At 50.3% G+C, this 22,287-nt stretch overlaps 1 protein-coding gene across 1 annotated transcript in view; it reads right to left on the bottom strand.

The window, feature by feature from the left end:
* The window catches only part of USP43 (ubiquitin specific peptidase 43), a 195,554-nt gene that overhangs the window by 21,773 nt on the left and 151,494 nt on the right, over nucleotides 1–22,287 (bottom strand). The gene's annotated exons all lie outside the window — the stretch shown is intronic.

Raw genomic sequence — 22,287 nt, 5'->3', positions numbered from 1 at the left:
AGCATCCACCAAGTGTGCCAAAAGCTCCGAAAAGTTGAGTAGGAAAGGCTTGGGGCAGGAGAAAGGGAATAAGAAGAAAAGAAGCAGAATGCCTCAGGGGAAGATGTGGGATGCCGTAAGAGCTGTAACCATGCATACATACAGCGTGGCTCTACCCAAACTACAAAAGGCAATGCAAGGCGGGAGAGAACAGGTCCTTGAATTTATTTGCAAAGGCTATGAGCTAGTAACTCAGTGCTCAGACTAAGCTCTTGGACTTTGCTACCCCCTGTGAACAGACACTCCTTGCCTCACTGCCATCCACTGCTTCCTGTGCTAGTTTCAGGGAAGCCCATTGATCCTGGATCACACCAGGGAAAGGGAAAGCTAGTGAAATGCGTCTTTCCAGCCATCACTCACGTCTCTAGGGGCCACTGACCAGCATCCCATGAGGCTGAGTGTTATAAACTCTCCAGGGCTTTGAATGGCAGCTAGCGCAGTGTGGCTAATGCTGGCTGGGACCCCTGGATACCAACACTGCAAAAAGAATACGAGTGAAATTTGAAAGGTCTGAATTCGAGAGTGAGAACGAGGAGTTCTTGCTGGGGTGCAAAAGCATCACACCATCCAACGCAGCCCATGGGGCATCTCAGGTACATGCCCACATCCAGCACTCAAGGCTGACTGGAGGTCCTACCTGGCAGGCTGCGATCCTTTCTGTGACTCAGCCCTCCGCCCAGGCCACGGCTGGTCCTTGCCCCTCTCAGTATCACCTTTCCCCAAACTCCACCACGGCAAGCAGAGTCCCAGCAATTGCTGTCCTGCACAGCACCGTCTGACTGCCCTGCCTGGCCAGATTTTTCTCTTTTTCTTTCACAGGCATGAGGCCCAGATCTTTTCCCACTCCAAAAACACTCCAACAAATAAATATCAATACAAACCAAGGGCTGGAGTCTCTAGGCCCTCTGGGACAGCCCCCCAAAATCTTGTTCTTGCAGAACAGTGACCCACAGGCTATCTCCTTAGGTTTGACCCCTCCTTTCTCAGCAGCTAGCCATTCCCCTGACTGAGCTCCTTCCTAGCCCAGGACTTCCTGACGGCACTTCTTCTTCAAGCAGGACTTCAAACCCCACCACACAGGTAGGGCTTTGCTGTAGGAAGCTCAGCCTGCTGACGAAACGTCACTGAAGCTTTGCTTAGCTGAGCTCTAGTTACTACCATGCCAAGATCTTACAGAAAGTCAACAACAGATTCAGGAAGGTAGCCCAGATCTCAGGACTCTTTGCATCTATTCTCACCAAAGGAATCTCTTTCCTCCTCTCCCAGTCCCAATGCACAACACCAGGACAGGGGACACATGTTCAGAGAAAACAAGAATGTCTTGTGCCCTTCATAGGAACCAAACAGCAGGACAACGTAGGGGATCCACATACAAATGTCAGGATCCCCACAGGACCAGATTCACCAGAATCTAAATAATGATGAGGCTAAACAGCAGCGCAGGAGAGCATGTTCAGGAAGCCAAGAGGACACAGCCTACGTGGGCCAAGCCCTGCGCCTGAAAACACTGGTGTAGCCCTGAAGGCTCCAAAAGACTGAGAAGGGAAGCTGTTCTGAGCCTGATGTGCTAGTGCAGCTGTGCCTGTGAGGCAGGGAAAGGGGGAGGATTGTGCTCTTTCTGAAGGTTTGTAACTGTTTGTTGCAGAGCAAAGGATGAATTGCCTGGAAGAAGTGAGGGATCCTGATGATGTGACATGGAAAGCACAACATCTGATCATCTCATGTCACGCTCAGATCTTTTCTTCATGTTTCCAAGGCCGTACATCATCTTTTATGCCTCCAACCTTCCACTGTACTGAGAAGATGGAGAGATGTAGGCTCATACCCTTGATGGGTGAGGGTGACCTAAAACCTGGGTCTCCTGAGCGAGTGCCCGAACCACTCGGTAATCTGAATTAAAACACATTAAATGCTTTCTTCCTCCTAGCTTGTGCCAGGCAGAATTTCGGGACTCGCAGCAACAATGAGCACACAAGAGCCGTGTACCTTTCTGGTTGGCGTGCAGCCTATGGTTCAGCACCATGCCTGCACACTGTACACAGGGTAGCAACACAAACTGTGATGCCTTAAATGCCCCAAGTGGCAGTTAAAATGCTGGAGCACTGGCATTTGGGTGTGCAAAGTGAAACAAGGGCATGCATCCCGGCCCAGTCCATTCTCCAAAAACTGCTCTAGCCCACTGAGGCACTCCACTCCTGTTGTCACGACACCTAAGTTACTGTGCTTGGCCCTGCTCTTCGTCCTTTCTGAGCAGCAGGTATAAATTCTTTCCAGCAGCTGATGAAGAGGCTGTTAATGAGAGGACTCAGCTGTCACTTTGCCTTCAACCAGCCAGTGGAGCCTACTCTTTATTTCACATCATTTTGAAGGGGTCTTTAATAAGTTCCCACCAGAAGGTCATCCAAGCATGCAGGGAGATGGCTCCTGCTCCCTCTCTCCCATTCCCACAGCCTTGCTGCCAACCCCCTCTGCCTGGACACACGCACACACTTCCATACCATCTGCCTGAGACATGGGGGCTGAGCTGCAAAATCCCAGCAGCAGGCACCAGCCCTGGAAAGCTGGAACACTGTCAGCTCTGCTCCAACTGAAAGTTTCATAGTTTCATAGTAGCTAGAGTCGGAAGGGACCTAGGTAGATCATCTAGTCCGACCCCCAGCCTTAGCAGGAAAGAGCACCGGGGTCAGATGACCCCGGCAAGGTGCTCATCTAACTTCCTTTTAAAAATCCCCAGGCTAGGAGCCTGCACCACTTCCCCTGGAAGCTGGTTCCAGGCCCTAGCCGCCCTGACTGTGAAGTAGCGCCTCCTAATATGTAATCTAAACCTACCCTCCGCCAGCTTGTGACCGTTATTCCTGGTCACTCCTGGCAGCGCACGGGGGAACAGGGACTCCCCCAATACCTGCTGATCCCCCCTGACCAGTTTGTAGCAGGCCACAAGGTCCCCCCTTAACCTTCTCTTGTGGAGGCTAAACAGGTTCAGGTCCCGTAGCCTCTCCTCATAAGGCCTGCCCTGCTGACCCCTGATCATACGAGTGGCCCTCCTCTGAACTCTTTCCATATTGTCCACGTCCCTCTTGAAGTGTGGCGCCCAGAACTGGACGCAGTACTCCAGCTGCGGCCTGACCAGTGCCGCATAGAGGGGGAGGATCACCTCCCTGGACCTGCTCGAGATGCATCTGTGGATGCATGACAGGGTACGGTTGGCCTTCTTGACTGCCTCCCCACACTGCCGGCCCATGTTCATCGTGGAGTCAATGACGACTGCAAGATCCTTTTCCGTCTCCGTGCTGGCAAGAGGGGAGTTCCCCAACCTGTAAGTGTGGTGCCGGTTCTTCCTCCCCATGTGCAACACCTTGCACTTATCAGTGCTAAACCCCATCCTATTCTCATCCGCCCACCGTTGCAACCTGTCAAGGTCAGCTTGTAGCCTATTGCACCCTTCTAGTGCACCCACATCCCCCCACATCTTAGTGTCATCAGCAAACTTGAACAGGGTGCTTTCTACCCCTGTTCTACCGTCATCCAAGTCACTGATGAAGATGTTGAACAGTGCGGGCCCGAGGACCGAGCCCTGCGGAACCCCACTGCCCACATCCTTCCAGGTCGAGAAGAACCCATCCACCACCACCCTCTGGGTGCGGCCCTCCAACCAGTTGGCGACCCATTTGACCGTGTGGGCATCGACACCACAGTCTCCCAGCTTTTTGATGAGGACAGGGTGAGAGACAGTGTCGAAAGCCTTCCGGAAGTCCAGAAAGACTACATCCACAGCAACCCTGCGTCTAATGATTTGGTGACCTGATCGTAAAAGGCCACCAGGTTGGTCTGACAAGACCTGCCACTGATGAACCCATGTTGGTTGCCCCTGAGCATGCATTCCCCCACAAGGCCCTCCTGGATGTGTGCCAGGATAATTTTTTCAAAGCGCTTACCCGGGATTGAGGTAAGACTAACTGGCCTGTAATTTCCCGGGTCCTCTTTTTTTCCCTTTTTGAAGATAGGGACCACACTGGCCCTCTTCCAGTCCTCCAGCACCTCACCAGAGCACCACGAGTGCTCATAGAGCCGCGCCGGGGTCCCGCAATGACCTCGGCCAGTTCCTGTAGAACCCTAGGGTGAAGATCGTCCGGACCAGTGGACTTGAACACGTCCAGCCTCTCCAGAAGTACCCTAACTAACTCCTCGCTAACCCCTGGCCCAGGCCTGTCTCTCTCGGGGCCCGAGGGGGGCCCAGCAGGGAGGTGGCTGAACTGGTCCCTACTTAGGAAGACAGAGGCAAAGAAATCGTTAAATATGTTAGCTTTGTCATCTGGCGTGATGACTAAGTTGCCCATCGTGTCCTGCAGGGGCCCCACATTACCCGGGACCCTCTTTTTACCCCCTATGTATTTGAAGAAGGACTTCTTATTGTCCTTAATCCAGGAAGCTAGTCCTATCTCCAACTCTGCCTTGGCCCTCCTGACTGCCCCCCTACATCCTCGGGCATCAGCAACAAGCCCTTCCTGCCACTCACTGTCATTATCTCTAATTTCTATCTGGGAAGCGGCAGGGGCTGGAGGATGACATCTTGGTTACTAGACCTTTTTAAATCTCTGACAAGTGCCTGCTCAGAGTAATTCAATGACTTAGGAGAGGGACACAATGAGAGGGAACAGAGAGGAAAGGCACATGGAGGAAGAGGGACGTGTTCAAAACCAGGGAGAGTGCAGTGGGATGGAGGTTGTCCTCCATCATCTCCCTGGTGGCCCACATCTCGTGGGGCTTTATAACTTGTTCTGTGAATACTGAGCTTCCCCATTTGGGGCCTACATCAGTCCTCTTCATCAATCTCCCTCCGTGCAGGAGCTTTTGGAGGAAGCCAAGCTATCTCCTCCCAAATTACCCTTCCTTTCTGTGGCTGCCCTTGCCCTTCTGGGTTCTGCAGGAAGGAGGGCTGCACCATAACCAAGTTTTTCTTGAGGGCAGCAGCAAGCTTGCGAGCAGATCTCAAAGACATGCAGGCTACCTGCTGCTACATGGGAAGGCACCAGGCTGATACATGGACATAAATCTCAACCCACGTTTCCTGTATAGCTCGCAATGTCAATCTCAAACAACAGCCTCCTAGTGTGCAGCTGGAGGGCAACTGGAAAGCAGCTTATCAGGTAAATAATAAAAATATTTCATGTCTGTATAATGCCTTTTGCTGTAGGCCCCCAAAAGACGCATAAGGGCCCTGTCACTCCCTTTTACAGAAATCTGAGGAACAAAGACCAGGGACAAGATTCTTTGCTGCGTTGCGGTCTGCTTGGCCCAGGAGACAAAAGGCTACCTGGGAACAAGTTATATCTTCTTGATCCCCCTAGTATATTTTCATCTTCTTTGGCTCAACGGTGTGAATTCAAGTGGATGATGAGCTGCTCTAATGTACTGAACTTACCAACGGCCAAGTTCTTTATGGGACCCATAGGCCACCGTGCAGTAGGTACAGAATGCTCCTGATATGGACCCAAGTCTCTTCTTGCCCATCCCAGATCTATAAATGCACCAGATGAGACGAATGAATCTTTTATGGTTGCAGAGAGGAAGGTCAAGTCTCCTCCAACATAATCCTGCTCAACAGGGAAGTGCTTATTGCACGCCACGGCACTGCTGTGTAACACTGACACCATGGATGGGGATAGACAGGGCATAGCCAACCTGATCCCTCAAAGAAACCCTCTCCTCTCCCTGGGTGTTTGATTTTCATTTTTAAATGACAAATTAAAATAGTCCTGGGAGCTTGGCTCAAATAAGTGCCAGCGGGCTGACCCTGCAGAAAGCTCGAGTCCCGGTCACACCTGGATGTGTATTTAGAGCCTGGCATGAGAAATGTGCATTTAGAAGAACATGCCAGAACCACCATTTACTGGGACAGCTGCACACACCATTGGATGAGATTACACAGAGGTCGGGGAGATGATCCCAGGGCTTCTATCTGGCTGTCAGATCTGGGATATCCCTCTCATTTGTCTTACCAAAGGGCAGATGGTGGTTAGAGAGAGTGGCTCATGCCCTTAACACACTCTGGCCTGCTGGACCTAGACAAAAGTGCGGTTTCCTCTCTGAAAAGTTACACTGTGGCAGGATCTGACTACACTGCCCATACTTAACATGGTTCAAAGACGGCTCAGTCTGGCAGAGAAAACAGTGCTGATCTACTTCAACTCTTTCCCTCCCCAATGCTGAGACCTGAGTCATTACAATTCACTCTGTGATCTCCAGGACTTAAACAACTTTCTCTCAACAACTCAACAACAAGCAGGGCAGGTCCTGCGGGGAGAGGCTACGGGACCTGAACCTGTTCGGCCTCCACAAGAGAAGGCTGAGGCGGGATCTAGTGGCCTGTTACAAACTAGTCGGGGGGGATCAGCAGGCACTGGGGAAGTCCCTGTTCCCCTGAGCACCACCAGGAGTGACCAGGAATAACGGTCACAAGCTGGCAGAGGGTAGATTTAGGTTAGAAATCAGGAGGCGCGACTTCACAGTCAGGGCGGCTAGGGTCTGGAACCAACTTCCAAGCGAAGTGGTGCAGGCTCCTACCCTGGGGGTCTTTAAGAGGAGGCTGGATGTACACCTTGCTGGGGTTGTTTGACCCTAGTACTCTTTCCTGCCATGGCAGGGGGTCGGACTCGATGATCTATTCAGGTCCCTTCTGACCCTAGAAACTATGACACTCTTGTTCACTTTTCCTCGGGCCACTAAGTAAACGCCTGATTGAACCAAGTGTGCTGGATGGATATTTCTTACACACCTCAGCACATTGTGCTTGCCCTGGAGGGGTGCATGCAGTAATAAATGCACGGTTGTGAACCTGAACATACTTGCAGTTCTTTCTACCCTGTGAGGCCCCATGAGCCAAGCACATGAGTGCTTCACACACCTGTGAGGCACAGCAATGCCGTTATTACCGTTTTGCAAATGGGGAGCAGAGGCACAGAGAGAGGCTACGTAACATGCCCAACAGCATACAGGAAGTTGGTGGCTGAGTAAGGAATTGAATCCAGTTCTCACAGCCCTGGCAAAGGCTCTAACCCTCCTGGTCCAGAGCAAAGACTCTGCTGTACCGCCAGCTCACTGCATTGCTCCGTGGCAGGACAGGGGCTACCGAGCAGTCTCCCAAGAAAATTGGTAAAGCCCCTTCACTTCTGAAGCTAGCCAGAGCAAAGCACTAGAAACCATGCTGAAGGTGAAGCTTGGCCACATTCACCAGGACTAGCTAGGAGGCACTTTGAGAGCTATTTTCGGTCTTCAAGAGCCGTACAGGGTGGCTTGGCCACACCCCGCCCCAGGCAAAGGAGGAGTGGCTGCAGTGGAGCAGGGTGCTCAGACCCTTCCATTAGCCAGGGCTGGGGACACACTCAGCTCCACCCCAGACGGCACTTGCCCATCCTCAGAGCCTTTCCTTGCAGAGACTCCAAGAGAGTAGTGCAGTGCTGCTCCCCACCCCTCCCCTCTTCCCTGGGGCACTGCTGGGTACACAGATTTAAAACAGCAGGAAGTGATATGCAAAGTTGGTGGCCAAGAGCAGGGGCCTGCTCCAACAGCCAGACAGCTTTGCGAACCTCCCCTCCAATGGCTGGCTTCACATTTGTGCTTCAAATGCTTTAAGTCAGAAAGGCATCGCTACACAGCAGCTGGTGAGACAGGAATGTGGCAGAGGCCAGAGCTTTCCAGGGTTGCAAGGTCGCTTTCTCTCCTGCAGGCCTGGCTGCTGGGCAGGTGAGAGCAGAGCCAGGTGCTACACTATATGCAAAAGCTGGAGCCCTCATCAGTCTTGCCCTGCTTTCCTGTCACACTCCCAGGGATGCTATTCAGCATTAATAAAGTTCTCCTGCTAACATCAATGATGCCGTCCTCAGGTACAAGGAATGATGCCTCAGCTCACAAATGTCAGTCCATTCTGGGTACATGCTTGATGAGCCATTTGCAGTGCAGTGTTCACTCCCCTCCCTCCTGCAGCTGGGCTCCACTCAGAGCCAATTCACAGAACTGCAACAAACCCAGTAAATCTTCCCCTGAGCAGTGGTAATCCAGCATGGTCTAGTTCCTCATTGCCTTATATATAAAAACAACACCAAAACCCCCGAAGACTCAAAGAGCAATGAGGCAGGGCTCCAACCATCACTGGCTTGTTCCAATCTGCCACGTTATAGAGCCTCTCTTGCATAGATTCATAGATTGCCAGGGGCTGGAAGGGACCTTGCAGATCATCGGGTCCAGCCCCTCCACTCTAGGCAGGAAGACAACTGGGGTCAGGTGACCCCAGCAAGGTGACTGTCCAGTCTCCTCTTGAAAACCTCCAGGGTAGGTGACTGTACCACCCCTGGAGGGAGTTTATTCCACAGTCTGGTCAACCTGACTGTGAAGGAGTTTTTTCTGGTATTAACCCAAAGCGGTCTTCCGGGAGTTTGTATCCATTGGTCCTGGTCTTCCCCGGGAGTGCCCTAGTGAACAGTTGTTCACCAAGCTCCTGATGCACTCCTCTGATATAGCGGTAAGCTGCTATCAAGTCCCCTCTCAACCTGCTCTTCTTTAGGCTAAAGAGGCCCAGGTCCCTCAGCCTTTCCTCGTATGGCTTCCCTTGCAAGTCCCTGGTCATATGGGTGGCTCTTTTCTGGACCCTCTCAAGCTTTTCCACATCCTTACTGAAGCGCGGCACCCAGAACTGGATGCAGTACTCCAACTGCAGTCTCACCAGGGCTGAGTACAGCGGGAGCATCACTTCCTTAGTTTTACACGAGATGCATGGGTGGATGCATGCCAGCATGTTGTTTGCCCTGCTGACCACCGCATTGTACTGACAGCTCATATTCATATGAAGGTCAGCCATTACCCCTAGGTCCCTTTCAGCCATGGTGCAAGTCAAGCTGTCACCACTGAGCCTACATGTATGTTGAGGGTTGTTTGGCCCCAGATGGAGCACCTTACACTTGGAAGTATTAAACTTCATCTGGTTCTGGTCTAAGCCTGTCCAGGTCCACCTGTATCAGCATCCTGTTATCTGGAGTGACCACACTGCCCTATAACTTGGTGTTGTCTGCAAACTTGGCCAGTGAGCTTTTCACCCCCCTATCCAAATCTTTGATAAAGATGTTGAAAAGCAGTGGTCCAAGCACGGACCCCTGAAGGACACCACTGGCCACTTCATGCCAGGATGACACAGATCCATTCATGAGACCTCTCTGGGTCCTACCATGAAACTAATTTCCCACCCACTGAACGGTCGAGCAGCCGAGCCCACAATCTTCCATGCGAGAATCTTCTTATTCTTATTCTAGCACAATCAGCCATCAGCCTGGACTGGAGGTCAGAAGATCTGGGTTTTGTTCCCAGCTTTGTTACTGACCCACTGTGTGATCTTGGGAACATAACTTCCCCTCTCTGTGCCTCAGCTTCCCCACCTGCCTTCTCTGTTTAGCTTGTAAGCTATTTAAGGTAGGGCCTGGCTCTTTCTCTCTGTAAGTGCAACATCCTGTACAACAGGGACTCAGTCTCTGCTGGAGCCCCTAGAGCTCACATCAGAGAAGAATAAAATATTCATGTCCTCAGAGAGGCCCATATTTTACGGGGATGAAGCTGTCTCCCCCACAAGTCATGGCACCATTTTCATAAAGTACAAAATCACTGCTGCAGCACTACACTACTACACAGTGCTAACTTACTACCAGATTCCCATACTCTTACTCACACAGAGGAGCACTTGACTCTGAGAGTCAGGGAAAATGATGATCATCCCTGGAGCAAGGAGTTTCTTACTCCCCATGAGTAAGAATCTGTCTCTTTGATTACATATGAGGCACAAAATACCCTTTTCCAGCTCTAAGCCCCCAGAACCTGGTGCAGGACCCCAGTTTTGCAGCTTGTGACTTGCTGTATGTCTTAATCAGCTAGACCAACCCTCCAGGACAGCTACAGAAGGCAAGGCAAGATTGCACAGTGTCACTGAACACGTGCTACTAGGTTCAGTCACTGGTTTTGCAGAGGCTTGAACAAGTTGGCCCAGGAGAGTTCCCCTAAGCCAGAGCCAGGGGAGCGGATGGCTGGGAGAAGCCCATCTGGAAGGCTCCTAGCTCTCTTGTTGCCCACAGTTGCATGCTACAGAGAGACCTGCTCTCTCAGCAAAACTGATCCACACGCCAGATGGCAAGAAATCTCTCCAATGCACAGACCTATCCCAGCTCCTTTATGAGTATGGGCACAATGGCTGTACAGTGCAGGCAGGGGCAACATGAGCAACCCATGGGCTCAAAAGGGGTCTCCTTCCATCATCCTCAGTGGCTTCTCCAATTTCACCTCTTTAGAGATAAAGAAATCTACCACTCATGAGCTGAGGCCACTTTTTATGCACTGTAGTTCACAGGCACTTTGCAACTAGGCTACTCCTGGCACTGTCACTAGCCTGCGGCTGTGTCCCTACAGTGACAGCACATGCCCGCTCCTACAGCCTGGCCAGTTCCATCTGGAATGGACAATTCCTTCTCCAACCAAATGGGAGCTGGCAGCAGGATCCAGGGGCAGGATTTCCTACCAGGGTTATGCCAAGCAGAGCTGCGGGGAGGTGGAGAGGCCAGCTCCTCCTGCCTGTCCAGCTGGCCTGTGCAGTGAGGGCTCCACATCTGGGTGGGATCTCCTGTGTACGCCACACGCAGTGCCAGCTGCACAGGCAGACCGGGTGTAGGTGTTTGTGCATAAATAAAATGCTGCCAAGCTTTAAAAAGAGGGTTTCTGGAGCCAGAACAACATCTGCAAGCAACACTGCAGCTCCCTAGGCATGGGGCACTGTGACAGACAGCACACTGCTACATACTGGGCTGGAGGAGACCCCAGAGAAAGCATACATGGAGTGGTGGGGTACAGGAACTGGAAGAACCTGGCACTGACTCAAACTGGCTGCAGACTAGTCTCTGCACCCCACTACCTGCAGGCACAGAGCTGCTGCATGGGCCCCTGGGTTGGGATACATCCTACTCTTAGAGGGAGAGATTGGCATGACTGAAAGCGCTGGGCCACAGCAGTTACAGCATCACTTATCCAAAGGGTTAGCTGTAAGGAACCTGTCTGCATGGCCAGACCCAGTGGGCTGAGCGTGCACTATCGCTTGCCTGTTCTGGAGAAGGCAGACTGGGCACTGCTATCTCTAACTCCACCTACTCGTTCTGATCCCGACCTGTGAGCTGGCTTCTGCTGCTCTTGCCTCCTTAGGATGGCCATCCCAGTGTGCTCCATCTGCCTTTGATCAACACTCCACTACAGCCAGGAGAGCAGCAGGGGGCCACAGAGCTAATTAAGTATATATCCAATTTAATTAAACTAATTTAATGCAAATGGCTCCTCAGAACTGCCAGCCCACAACAGCCAGGAAATCACACAGCTATTTCTGTTCCTTAAGGCTAAAAACAAACCTCCAGTTTATCCCAGGTCTGATTTTCCTGGGCCTTAACTTGCATTAAAATGGGCATAGGACAGTCTTGTATACAGTGTAGCTTGAATGGCAATTAACTCCAATTAGCCCCAATTGTGGAAAGGGAAGAAGGGAAAATCTTATTTCAATACTTCACAAGGACTTAAAGTAGGACAATGGGCTTGTACATTTGTAGGATCCCAGAATAAAAGGCTTTGTCCCAGGAGTAATCTGACATTTTAGCCTCAGACTAGCTATACAGAAGGGCTAGGATGGTGCTTGCAGGAGTCCTGCTTCTTAGGCTGAGAACCAAGGGAAAGGGCATCGGCTGCAGTCCAGGCTCTCTCCATCTGATCACCTTCACACGCTTTGCCTTGCCAGTCAGGGAAGCCATGGTCCCATCTGGTGGCTATATGTTACTTGCTCCCAGTGGGAAGAATTAAAGCTCAGGTTTGATGCTCGGCATTCAGGTCAGACAGGACAGAGGGGAGCACCAATGTCAGGAGTTTCACGTATGACTTGTGAGGCTGGAGACTCATTTCTCTTGCACCAGCCCTGCCCAACTGTATCTGCACTGACTTCCTCCTGGTGCATCTCAGTGTGAGAGCTGGACCTGACTCCACATCTGATGAAACAGGCTGGCTTCATGACTCTTCCCACACAGGTGGTAACAAAGCTCCCCCACATCCTCAAGTACTGTCATGCGCCAGTCATTTTCCTGTGTTATCTCCTCTCCTGGACCTCAGCCTCTTTCCATTTTCTCCTTAGAGGTGCACACTAGTTGACACATCACTGGTTCAGGCACCAATGAGGCTTTTGAAGCCAGTGCAGTGTTGCGTTAGTGCTAGTCCTGGATCTCACACTGACACGCAGTGGGACTTTGATCAAGTCCCTGCATCATTCTGTGCCTCAGTTTCTTCATTTGCCTTGCAAAGTGCTTGGGAAAAGCACCCATTGACAGTGACATGCAGAAGTTTAGCATGCTGCTGGCCCCTAGCATGGCCAGCACAGTATAGGAGATACAGATCTTTATGTACTGGCTTTGCTGACTGCACTCATAATCTACAAAGCATATCAACCGTCCCAGAACTCATATAGAGGAGTCTGGAAAGCTCCAGTGTTTTGAAGGTTAAGGTGTGAGGGTCACTAAAGCTGCCCTTTGGCTTTTCTAAGGTCTTCTCATGATCATGACATTTGTTCTATGGAGTGAAAGGGAAGAGTTGAAGTTCTGCTGCATCTGTTGCAAATGGTCACTGACTGACTTCACTGTCCCAGCCTGGGCTCTGTGACACAATTACTGCTGCCTTGGATTCACCTCCCTGCTCTCTCTGCCTTTCTCCCTGATGCTCCTGGTACAGCTCCACTAACTTCCAGCTACAGAGCACCTTAACAGTCATTAAGTCAGTACCAGCAGCAAATGGGGCCCTTGATCCCTTCGCTTTTCTACTGCCCCCTTTGTTATCTGATGCAAGGAGGCCTAGGAATCTGTGGGATTTGTCGCAAGGGGCACGCAGTACATGTTTTATTCAGAACATGTTCTGAACAGGTGCACAGTAATGTTCATTACAATCTCAGCCCCACTGCACAAGGTTGAAGCCACTTGTGCGCCACCCCCAACACTCCCGTGGCACTGACCCAAGCACTGCAGCTCACATCCACTTGTGGGGATGTGTGACCCTTGCATCTGGAGCCCAGTGCCCAGTACTGCCCAGCCCAAGAGCGCCTGCCTCTGGCATGCAGGGGCGAGCCAGGGCTCTGCTGCTGGCAGGGAGTGGAGGGAGGGAGCCGGGAGAGGATGAGACTCCGACTCCTGCTGGATCCACAGGGCAAGTCCAGTCTCTGTCCCTGGCAGTGTTGAACCGGCCCCCACGAGGCGCAGGGGCTCAGGCTGGCAAACAGCTGATTGTTGATCCCAACACCCACACTGCACTAGTCTGGAACCCTTATTACCTCCAGGGAGCAGTCTGACCATAGCCGAACATGCGTTATTTAATATGATCTGGAGATATTCCTTGTGTGAAAAGTCCTAACTTTGTCATATGATTACACTTAGCATACATTTTACTAGCTGAACATGCAGATGCTCACATTTTAAATGCAGTTAACACATCTTAGGTGCAATGTGCAACATGGTCCTATTGTTCTGTTCTGAATCTGAAAAGCAGGGAGGTCAGTGGGAATTAAAACAACTGGTCGTGCTGAACATCATGGACCCCCAGGGTAGAATTAAAAAAGACCTGCTCAGAAATGATTGAAAAGGTGTTTCTTTCAGCTTCCACATTAAATGAGAAATCAGAAAAACTACAGCCACCCAATTCAGTGGGAAAACAAACAGATTTTGGGTACTTCAAAGGGCTGATTCAGGACCTGATACCTGAATCACCAAAAATGAACCCTGCTGAGCTTCTACATCCCTTTACTTTTGGGTATTTTAAATAGGAAAACCAATGATGGTTAAATGGAAAGGAAACCTTAATATGACCATAAGAAACTTTTGACAAGGTCCCTCACCAAAGGCTTCTAAAAAACTGCATTGCCATAGGATTGGAGGGAAGGTTTTCTCTGTGGACTGAGAAGAATGATCACGGGTGTGCAGCAGTTGCCACATCAGGAAAGACTAAAAAAGCTAGGACTCTTCAGTTCAGAAAGGAGAAGATTGAAGGGGGATATGATAGTGGTCCATAAAATCATGAAGGGTGTGGACCAAGTGAACCAGGCATTGTTGTTGTTCACCAAGTCCCAGACGACTAGAGCTAGGGGGGCACTCACTGAAACTAGTAGGAAATAGGTTTAAAAATAACAAGAGAAATGACTATTTTTCAAGCAATTCCTAGTTAACTGGTAGACTCTATTGTCATAGGAAATGGTAAACACAGACAGTGCAGCCAGGTTCAGAAAGGGACTAGACAAATTAAGGGATGATAGATCTATTAATAGCTGTTGAACCAAACAGTTTGAGATGTTTCCTCGGACCGGCCACCTGCATCCGCAGCCTCTCCTGCAGGCCCTTGGAGTGTGTGAGGGGTGGGGGACAAGCTGGCTGAAGAGTGCAGCTCCGCAGCCCCAGTTCTGCACGTCAATCTGCCTGTGGCAGAATTCACTGCTCAAATCAAAAGGCTGCCAAGAGGGTGGGAGGGGACAGCCACAGATGTCTCTTGTCTACAGGACTCTGGGGTAGGCAGGGGAAGGAGTGAGCAGCGTGCTTCCCTCCTTGTACAGGGGCCAAGCATTGTGGCGTCTTTACAAGGCTCTCGGAGCACCCTGGGGTGCTGCGGCATCCCAGCTGAGAATCATTGCTCTAAAGGGAAGGAAAATCCAGCTGCCTGGGAGCTTAAACTGTTAACACACACAAGGCAAGATCCTACTCTCAGTGACATCAGCGTGAGCCAGAAGGAAAGCAGTTGTGATCAAGCTGGCACTAGATTCATGGAGCATGCCTCGACTGGTCATCTCCACCAGAAGCACTGGATGAGTAAGCATGTGCTCCAGATGCTCCAAGACCTGAGAAACTGTAAGAAGAGCCCCTGCTAGCATGGACAGATCTGTTGATTGCAACCCCGTGGCATAGACAGAAGCACTGCCAAATGACTGAGCTCAGTGCAAGAGACTAGTCTCTGCCTTGTTCAACAGCACCAGCATGGGAACTCTGGGTGGATAAATGAATGACTTCTTTTAACCCACCAAGGCCTACAGAGTCCAGTGTTTTCTCTGTGAGAGTTAGGGCTGCTTTGCACCTTAGATGTGGCTGTGTCAGGTCCCTGGGCAATAAAACTTTGACCAGGCAGAATCTGGCCTCAGTGCTACCTTGGCCGTGGACACTTCCTAACGGGGTTGGAAAACCACGGCATCCTAGCTAGATCCCAGGCCAGTGTCCTCTCTACAGCAGAGACCAGCCCTAAGCCCTCTAGTCCTAGAACCAGTCTCTCCCAGCCCCACCTCTTGCCTTGGGTCAGCTACTGCATCGTTCTGCGCCTATTTCTCTACCTGGAAAACAGCAGTAGTTTCTTTGCAGAGGGATCACAAGGGTTTGCCAATGGTGGCACAGGTCTCTGGCACTCAATAGATACTTAGTGGATATGTCTACATGTTGCCCTATGGCAACATAATGATGCATTACATCACTGTATGGAGCACTACAGTGACATAGTGATCATGTGCGTCTACACGTGATCGTCAGCTATGTCGCCATAGCAGCACACTCCCGGGGTATAGCACGCCACTGCGGTGATGTAGCGGCGAAATCTAAGCGTGCGCCGCTTGCACAGTGCAGTAACTGCCTGTACTGAGCCGTGCATTAGTACTTCCAAAAGGAAGTACTAAAGCACGGCGCCATAGCATATGGCGAAATGCAGACGTGTTATCTTCGGGCACGTCTGCACCGCAGTCAAAGGTATGAGGAAAATGCATACATAAGAGCTAACTACCCTGCACTGTGATTTCAGTTCACACAGGCCTTCCCCAGCTAGTTTTAAAACAGGAAGCTTGTCTCTGGTGGCTAACACTGGTCTGACCTTCCCAGCATTCAGTGATCAAGGATCTTGGTCCTGCTCCCTCCTGACAAATTTGAGGGATTGACTGGATGGCAAAAGCCCTTTCCCAAGCTCCTCATGCATACGGTCCACTTGCTGCCTGGAGTCAAATCTCACCCATTTCCTGAGGTTTGGCCCTCTGAACACAAGCATTACCTGTCCATTCACCAAAATGTAACCTTCTCAGGCATCACTCCTGCAGGGGATCCACCTTCAGGACTACTCAGCCCATTCTCTAGGTCCTCTCAGTCTCCAGAGTCCAGCTCTCTTAATAAGCCACCTGCAACCATGCCAACCCCACTGGCGCTCTCCCAGCGGGAAGACCGCCTGTCAGGCAAGCTCTGCTAAAAAGAATTGGATTATTCTGCCTTCCAGGCAGGGATCCTGTTTCTGTTTAGTGGTGTTACAATTATTGTGCTCTCTGTAGAATAACCTAATAATCAGTAGTACAGAGCCATGATGCCTCTCAGGGAGAGGGTGCCTTGTAGATGCCAGAGATTATTAATTAATGACACCGCTAATTACTGAAAAGCAAGATAGTGCAGTGTGCCACAGCCACAACCTCCCACAGGCCCATGCTTCCTAACTGCATCTAACATCTAACCAGGGGGATTTGCAGCCTTTAAGTGCTGACATTCAGTGCGTTCCCCTGCCATCGCCAGCTCCAGCTTTCCTTGGGGTTAAATCCTGCAATGGATCAGCCAGTGCCGGCGTGACTATCTTGTGACAAGGATCTGTGTGTTGCAGGCTCCCATCCTGGGGTCTGGTGGGGGACTGTGACATCCTGGGTCTACCACCCCCTCCCCTGGAGGAGGACAAGGTCTCAGCTCTGGTATCTGTACCGTCCCCGGGGAGAGGAAGTCTGCTTTCCTAATGACTAGGGAGAGCAGTTGTGTAATAAGCTTCCTGTTTCTAGACTCACCCTTCCACATTAAATCAAGCCTCCATCCCACAAATGCCTCCAAGAAGTATAGTTATTCATCCCATTTCAAGGTGAAATGCACTGAAAACTCACTTCAGGGGAAGAAAATCTCAATGGGGAGCTTTCCTGGTATTTATAGCTTGTCCGAGGCTCTGTGGTTGATGCCAGAGAGCCATTCCAGCAAGAGAGCCAACTTTGCGTTAATACTTCATGGGCCACAGACCTGAACTCCTAACCCAGTCTCATCACTGGGAAGTCAGTCTGGCTGCTGTCTGGACAGTGGCTTGGCAGGGGCTTCAATATTTTATGTCATAGGTCTCCAGAAAGGACCTGATATGAATAAGCAAGCTATATCTTCCTTCCACCTGCACAACAGCAAGCACAGATCTTTGGAAAGAGGAGTCACTGGCACTGCAGGGGGAAGGGCCTGTTAGCATGCAGAAAAGCCATGGCTTTCACTCAGAGAGGCCAGAAGCAATGAAACCACAGCCTGGGGCACTGGGCAGTACCTTCTAAGAGGTTACCACTTCTACCTCCCCTGCTTGGGCGTGGAGAGGGGAAAAGACACTGAGGGTTTTTGCTACTTCTTGCTAAGTCCATGTGACCTGCAAAGTACTCTTCCCAGGGGCAACATCCTCAGCTGGTGTAATCTGAAGTATCTCCTCAAAATCCATGGAGCACCACCAATTCCCCAAGGATCTTTCTTGACTAGAGAATAGTCCAAATCAGGGCCCTGGAACTGAATCAAACCAAACCATGGAAAAAATAGGCCTGATACACCCCTGCCGTGCTCCCTGCACAGTCATTTACATAGGGGTAAAGTGAAGGTGAAATACTACCATTGTAGCTTATGAACCTTTCCTACCTACCTTGCACAGGTCTGCCCAGGCCCCAGAGTGGTAGAGAAGTGGGTCTCTCAGGGGCTCAGCCTACCTCTGTCATGTTTACAGCTCAGATGGGTGCAGTGAAAAGTGATTAACCCAGTCTCTTTATGCTATCCCACACTTGGTGGAATTAATGGCTGGTCCAGTAGAGAATCAATAAAAGGCCTTCATTGCTGCAACAGATCAGAACCAAATAAAGTGGCTGGTTTTAAAACAGGCTGGTGATTTCCTTATTGCTCATAACAATATTTGTAGTTATGTGCTCATTTAAGGGGCAATCTAATCTCATGCTTCAGGACACTGTCTAATTGCACCAGGGGGCAGGAAATAATATTTTGGGGTCCCCCGAAGCACAGATGTGCAGCACAGGATACACTGTACAACGGGCTATGTGTACTATGGGAGGTTTCCGTTGTCTCCCAAAGAAGGGAGAACAAATTTGATGGATCAGTGGGAAATCCGAGGGTCAGAAAAATCAATGCATTTTTCCATCTGTTTAGAAAAATCTCAGGGTAAGAGATAGAACAAACAAGAGCCCCTGCTTAGTTCTGTGCAGCCCATGAGTCACTGGGGCTGTGGGGCAGCAAAATAGAGGAGTGTTTAGCCTGAGGTCTTAATTGATTTTCCGGTACTTATAGCTTTTAAATGTTATTGCTTGCTCTATTAGATTTGTAAATCTGCCCGCCTTAACTCTGAGGATTTTCACACACCATTCAGAATCCGAGCATACACACTGCAGTCCCCATGTCAGAGGGCTACGCAAATGCTAGCAGCTCCTGATTCTGGTCTCATCACAGACAGGTGACGGGCACCCTCTGACCTTCATTCTCCCTTGCGTAGGAGCTCTGCTTAGCACAGGGTGTAGGATCTTTTAGGAAAAGACTGCAATGACTGTGCCAATTACTACTCTGCTAAGGGGCATAATGGGGAGGGGGCAGTTACAGCTCTCTGTGAACAAGTCCAGATCCAACATCGGTCAGAGTAACATAAGGGTTACACCAACTTAGGTCAGTGGAGAATAAGTGCAGAAGGGCTTTACTATGCTAGATTTTTGCCTCACAGGCTTTCCACCTATGCTTTGATGAGGAGGGGCAGCTGGTATATGAGCTGCCTTTGCCAGCAGAGTTTTCCTTTGCAAGAGGGGAATTCTCCACTCATCGTTTGTAACCAGAGCTGCCCCCTCTGCACTGCTCCGGCTATTAGCGATCTTAAGAATGGGTCTAATTCTTTAAGAATGGGTAAAGTAAATCCATCCCAAGGCGGGACTCTGATTTATACAGTGCAAAGCTGTGCTCCCATTAATTTCAATGGAGTTTCTCCATAGTTTCATAGTTAGCAGGGTCGGAAGGGACCTGAGCAGATCATCAAGTCCGACCCCCTGCCATGGCAGGAAAGAGTACTGGGGTCAAACGACCTCGGCAAGGTGTCTATCTAGCCTCCTTCTGAAGGCCCCCAGGGTAGGAGCCAGCACCACTTCCCTTGGAAGTTGGTTCCAGATCCTAGCCGCCCTGACTGTGAAGTAGCGCTGCCTGATATCTGGCCTAAATCTACTCTCTGTCAACTTATGGCCGTTATTCCTCGTTACTCCCAGTAGTGCTCAGGGGAACAGGGACTCTCCCATTGCCTGCTGGTCCCCCCTGGCCAGTTTGTAACAGGCCACCAGATCCCCCCTCAGCCTTCTCTTGTGGAGGCTGAACAGGTTCAGGTCCTGCAGCCGCTCCTTGTAGGGCCTGCCCCGCTGCCCCCGATCATGCCAATGGCCCTTCTCTGGACCCTCTCCATGTTGTCCACATCCCTCCTGAAGTGTGGCGCCCAGAACTGGACGCAGTACTCCAGCTGTGACCTGACCAGTGCCGCACAGAGGGGGAGGATCACCTCCTTGGACCTGCTCGAGATGCATCTGTGGATGCATGACAAGGTGCGGTTGGCCTTCCTAACCACATCCCCACACTGTCGGCCCATGTTCATTTTGGCATCAACGATGACTCCAAGATCCTTTTCTGCCTCTGCGCTGTCAAGAAGGGAGTTCCCCAGCCTGTAGGTACGGTGCTGGTTGTTCCTCCCCATGTGCAGCACCTTGCACTTGTCAGTGTTGAATCCCAGCCTGTTCTCATCCTCCCACCCCTGTAGCATGTCCAGATCTAGTTGCAGCCTGTCCCTCTCCTCCAGCATCCCCACTTCTCCCCATATCTTAGTGTCATCCATGAATTTGAACAAGGTGCTTTTCACCCCCTTGTCCAAGTCACTGATGATGTTGAACAGTGCAGGCCCGAGGACCGAGCCCTGAGGGACCCCACTGCCCACATCCCTCCAGGTCAAAAATGACCTGTCCACCACCACTCTCTGGGTGCGGCCCTCCAGCCAATTTGCGACTGTGTAGGCATTGACACCACAGTTGCCTAACTTCGTAATGAGAATGGGGTGAGAGACAGTGTCGAAGGCCTTCCTAAAGCCCAGCAAGACTACGTCCACTGTGACACCTGTGTCCAAGGATTTTATGACCTGGTTGTAGAAGGCCACCAAGTTGATCTGACAGGACCTGCCTCGAATGAACCCGTGTTGGTTGCCCCTAAGCATAACCTCCCCTACTGGCCCCTCGCAGATGTGCTCTTGGATAATTTTCTCCAAGAGCTTCCCCAGGATCGAGGTAAGACTAATGCGTCGGTAGTTTCCTGGGTTTTCCTTCCTCCCTTTTCTGAAAATGGGGACCACATCGGCCCTTTTCCAGTTCTCCGGCACCTCGCCAGAGCACCGTGAGTGCGACAATCAAGTAAAGTCCTTCTGATTCCTCAGTGTAGCTCTTAACCCAAGAGACAGTGGGAAAAGATGAAGATTGGTGCTCAGGGGTTTTCAGGCACTTGCTGTTGAAGATGTTCTGACACACATATGCATGTGGAAGCACAACCGGATCTCTTTGCACCCTGGGCAGTGGCAACACACAGGACAGCACTGGCTGCTGAGCTGCAGGCAGCAGCATTGCAACCAGCTGCAGCAGCAGCTATTTTTGTACCTCTTCCTCCCTCAAGGATGGTGCCCTGGGCTCCTGTCCCAGTCACCTCCCCTGATTTATACTACTGCTACTGTATCTATGGGCAGGGCAAAGAAAAGAGCAGTTAAGAGGAGAATGATGAAACCTGGGGAATTTTCAGTGCAGGTGGAAGCTGCAGTAAAGACATGGCTTAGATGGGCTCAGGTGTTTTATCATCATCCCACATAGCCCTGCCATACAGAGGGTGAGACGATGGTGGAGAAGCTTAAGCCCTGTCAGTGCCTTCAGTCTACATACTGGCAGAAAGCAATGGACGGCCTTAATCCAACAAAGACCAGGCTTCAAAAGCAAAGTCAAGGATCCCCTTGCTAGCTACGGGTAGGTTCAGAAAGGTCTCCTGATTGCCTGTAGAAAGTAAAACTACTGAGTTTATGTTTTATGCTGGAGTGCCCACGAGAAAAACTAAGCAGATTAAAAGGGCAGAGGTTCAAGCATCTTACTCAGTACTGTTCACATTGGGAAATATATTCAGCAAAGCATCTACAGGCAACTTTGAGTTTCGATGCAATAATCAATCTTCATTTTTGTACAGGAATTTAATTTTGGGTCCCGAGCGGCTTCCAATTATGATTTAATAAGCTATAATTTAATTAAAATGCTATCCACTTGGAACGAATATGAAAGGAGATTAACATGAGCAAAAATTAATGTAACATTTAAAATTCATCTTTTATCCCTATGGGTTTTGTTAATGCTTTAATAGGTAGATCAAAAGTTTATAATAATCTAGCTACAGTCACCTTAGAGATTTTTGTCTGAATTGCCCCAAAATAATAAAATATTACAATGCCCTTAATGTGCATTTCCCATTTTGCCAGTTGGATAGATCTGGGTGGAAATCAATAAGAGTTTGCTCTCATAGGCTTGTAAAAACCATTTCCCTCCCACAGTTAATCCATGTGCTGCTTGCAACCACTGAGTTTCAGGTTCAAAAGGCAAAACTCACCCCAAATCACCCAGTTACACTTGACTGCGCATTAGAAATATCTAAGACTGCAAATTTGCCTTCCTCATCCTGCAGCTATAAAACCAGCCGCTGGGCTTGTTTTAATCCAGAAGCAAATGTGTTCAAAATGTTTGTGATCATTAGCAAATGTTTCAAACAAATCCACTTTGACCAGAGTGTGCACAGAGCTGTGAAATTGGGTGAGTCTCCCCCTCCACTCACCCCAGTTTTAGCTCCCAGTGTACCAAGTTCTGCTTGGTATGGAGGAAATGTCTGTGTGGGGAACTCCCCAGTGCAAAAGGTAATAATTATGGACACGCTCTGGGAATCCAAATATCATGAATTGATATTTGGACCTGAAGGCTCCAAGCAAGACCAAGGTCCCATTCGTATAAGCGTTGCACATATACATAGCCAGAGACATTCTCTGCCCCAGAGAGTCTCAGGAGACAGACAGACAGACAACTTGTGGGAGAGGAATCGGGTGCACAGA

This window comes from Crocodylus siamensis, chromosome 8 (genome assembly GCF_052110815.1).
Source record: "Crocodylus siamensis isolate JL-2025a chromosome 8, ASM5211081v1, whole genome shotgun sequence".
In the NCBI taxonomy this organism is placed as follows: domain Eukaryota; kingdom Metazoa; phylum Chordata; order Crocodylia; family Crocodylidae; genus Crocodylus; species Crocodylus siamensis.
Note: the sequence above shows the minus strand (reverse complement) of the source record. Positions and strands in the feature narration are given on the sequence as shown.